This window comes from Leopardus geoffroyi, chromosome X, assembly GCF_018350155.1.
Source record: "Leopardus geoffroyi isolate Oge1 chromosome X, O.geoffroyi_Oge1_pat1.0, whole genome shotgun sequence".
Classification (NCBI taxonomy): domain Eukaryota; kingdom Metazoa; phylum Chordata; class Mammalia; order Carnivora; family Felidae; genus Leopardus; species Leopardus geoffroyi.
The window spans coordinates 49,566,079-49,569,993 of NC_059343.1; positions in this window are offsets into that span (position 1 = coordinate 49,566,079).

Consider the following 3,915-nt stretch of genomic DNA (forward strand, 5'->3'; position numbering starts at 1 on the left):
ATGGAAACCAATTTGACAATAAATTTCATATATTGAAAAAAAATAAAAAATAAAAAATAAATAAATAAAATGAATAAATATATATATATATATAATAAAAAATAATAAAAAACAAAAAAAAATAAATGGTGCTGGGAGAACTGGACAGCAACATGCAGAAGGGTGAAACTAGACCACTTTCTTACACCATTCACAAAAATAAACTCAAAATGGATGAAGGACCTGAATGTTTGACATGAAACCATCAAAATCCTAGAGGAGAAAGCAGAAAAAAAAAATCTCTGACCTCAGCCACAGCAATTTCTTACTTGACACATCTCCAAATTAGGGGAATTAAAAGGAAAAATGAACTATTGGGACCTCATGAAGATAACTTCTGCACTGCAAAGGAAACAATCAACAAAACTAAAAGGCAACTAACGGAACGGGAAAAGATATTTGCAAATGACATATCAGACAAAGGGCTAGTACCCAAAATGTATAAAGAACTCACCAAACTCCACACCCGAAAAAGAAATAATCCAGTGATGAAATGGGCAGAAAACATGAATAGATACTTTTCTAAAGAAGACATCCAGATGGCAAACAGGCACACGAAATGATGCTCAACATCACTCCTCATCAGGGTAATACAAATCAAAACCACAGATACCATCTCACGCTGGTTAGAGTATCTAAAATGAACAAATCAGGAGACTAGAGATGCTGGAGAGGATGTGGAGAAACGAAAACCCTCTTGTACTGTTGGTGGGAATGCAAACTGGTGCAGCCGCTCTGGAAAACAGTGTGGAGGTTCCTCAAAAAATTAAATATAGATCAACCCTATGACCCAGCAATAGCACTTCTAGGAATTTACGCAGGGGATACAGGAGTGCTGATGCTTAGGGGCACCTTAACCCCATTGTTTGTAGCAGCAGTTTCAACAATAGCCAAATTATGGAAAGAGCCTAAATGTCCACCAAGTGATGAATGGATAACAAAATTGTGGTTTATATACACAATGGAATACTGCTTGGCAATGAGGAAGAATGAAATATGGCCTTTTGTAGCAACGTGGATGGAACTGGAGAGTGTGATGCTAAGTGAAATAAGCCATACAGAGCAAGACAGATACCATATGTTTTCACTCTTATGTGGATCTTGAGCAACTTAACAGAAGACCATGGGGGAGGAGAAGGGGGAAAAAAGTTACAGAGAAAGAAGGAGGCAAACCATAAGAGACTCTTAAAAACTGAGAACAAACTGAGGGTTGATGGGGGATGGGAGGGAATGGAGGGTGGGTGATGGGTATTGAAGAGGACACCTGTTGGGATGAGCACTGGGTGTTGTATGGAAACCAATTTGACAATAAATTTCATATCAAAAATAAATAAATAAAAGTAGCACTACCCTACATTGTTATTTATCCAAAGGATAGAAAAGTGTTGATTCGATGTGCACATGCATCCTAATCTTTATAGCAGCACTTCAACAATGGCCAAATTATGGAAAGTGCCCAAATGCCCATTGACTGATTAATGGATAAAGAAGACGTTGTACAGATATACAATGGAATACTCCTCAGCAATGAAAAAAAAATGAAATCTTGCCATTTAAAGTAAGTAATGGAAGTAGAGTGTATTATGCTAAGGGAAATAAGTCAGTCAGAGAAAGGCTAATATCATATGTTTTCATTCATATGTGGAATTTAAGAAACGCAAGAGATGAGAATAGGGGAAGGAAAGGAAAAATAAGATAAGAACGGAGAAGAAGGCAAACCAAAAAAGAATCTTAAATACAGAGAACAAACTTAGGGCTGCTGGAGGGGAAGTAGGTAGGGGGATGAGCTAAATGGGTGACAGGCATTAAGGAGGGCGCTTGTTGGGATGAACATTGGGTGTTATATATAACTGAATAGTCCCTGGGTTCTACTCCTGAAGCAATACTATACTGTATGTGAATTAACTAATTTAAATAAATACATTCTAAATAATAACAAATAAAATAGAACGTAGAGGGATAACGAGTTGGTGGGCTACCTGCGTGCTTTTATACTATGTCTAAGAAAAGTTTCCAAAATCTTTGCTCGTTGTACTGTTAGTTATGCTAAGTTAAGGAATAAATATTCATTTAACTTTGGCTCATTTCTAAATCAGATAAACTACTGAAACACTAATTACTGAATCAAAGTTAAGTTTGTGTACTTTTGTCGTCGTTTTATTTGTTATACATAAGCTAAATATATTTGTATCTGTGGATAAACATTTAAAATTGTACTATGTACAGGATGTCAGCAAGATATCCATTTAGGAAACCCTAGCCTTTGTCCACTTGTAAAGATTAATAATTAGCTATCTATGAACAAAACCAACTCTAGAAGAGCACTAGAGTCCATTTAAGAGAATTCAGCAACCAAGTGTGTGAAAAAAAACATGAGAAAGACCACACAAAAGAAGGAACAGATTCATTTTCCTTGAATCATCTTATTTCCCAGCCAGCATTGCTCATCGCCAAGAAAGAACACACCAGGTAGAAGGAATTCTAATGTAAAAAGGAAGAATGGAATGAGTTAACAGCTTCCCCATATTTTCCTGGCACTGCAAGAACAACCTGCTTTGGTTTCCTTACCCCCCAGAGATTGGCAAAGCTGAGATATCCAGAGAAGGTTAGGAAGCAGAGATTACCAGTACCAGACTTGTAGCAAGAATAACCACAGTTCCCGGTGGCCTGCTCTTCAGAAGACCCTTTCAACTCATTTGCCATTGAAGAAACTAATGGCCAGCACAACTTCCATAGACCCCCTACAAATATCACCAGTTTTTTCTGCACAGGGATTCATGTTTGCAGACACCAGCCACCAGAGTCCCTCTTCAATATGTGATATGAATACATGTAAATAATACAACAAACTGGTGAAAGAAAGAATATAGTCAGATTCAGAATACTCCAATAATTTAATATTGTGGATTGTAATCACTTAAATCTAGTAAAAAGTTAATAAACAATAATATTAAAAATAGCAATACTACAACAATTTGTTAATACACAATATAAAAAGATGTAAATTGTGGCATCAAAAATGTAATGTGCGGAGAGCGTGAGAAAAAGGTAAGCTCTAGTATATGATTAAAGTTAAGATATTGTAAGTTTAAAATAGACTTTTATATCTGTAAGATATTTAAATAAGCCTCAGAGTAACCTTGAATAAAATGGCTTATGTTAGATACAGGCAAGATAAAGAGAAGGGAATCAAGAGTATAACACTATGGAAACTTAATAGTTCTCCAAGGAAGACAGCAAAGGAAGGAGAAAGAAACAAGTGAACTAAACAACTGTTAAAAAAACAAAAAAGTGTCAACAAAAAGCCCTTACCTCTAAATAGTTGCTTTATTGTAGATGGATTAAATGCTCAGTCAAAAGGCATAGAGTGGCTGAATGGATAAAAAGAAAAAAGACCCAAGTATATTTTGCCTATGGGAGGTTTTAGCTTCAAACACACACATAGACTTAAAGTGAATGAATGGGAAAAAAAATTTTTCACACAATGGAAACAAACATAAAGTAGAAGTAGCTGTGTTTATATTAGACAAAATAGATTTTAAGCCAAAAATGGTAACAAGAGAAAAAGATGGACATTATATAATGATATGAGATTAATTCATCAAAAGGATATAACAAGTGTAAATACATATGTACCCAACATCAGAGAAGCTAAATATATTGATGAAATACTAACAGACCTGAAGGAGTAATAGACTACAATAATAGTAGGGGATTTTAATACCCCAATGTTTCCAATGGATACATCATCCAGACAGATAACCAATAAGGAAATATTGGACTTAAAATATACTTTCAGTGAAATGGTTCTCATGGACATATGTACAACATTCAGTCAAATGATAACAGAATACACATTCTTCTAAAGTGTGCGTA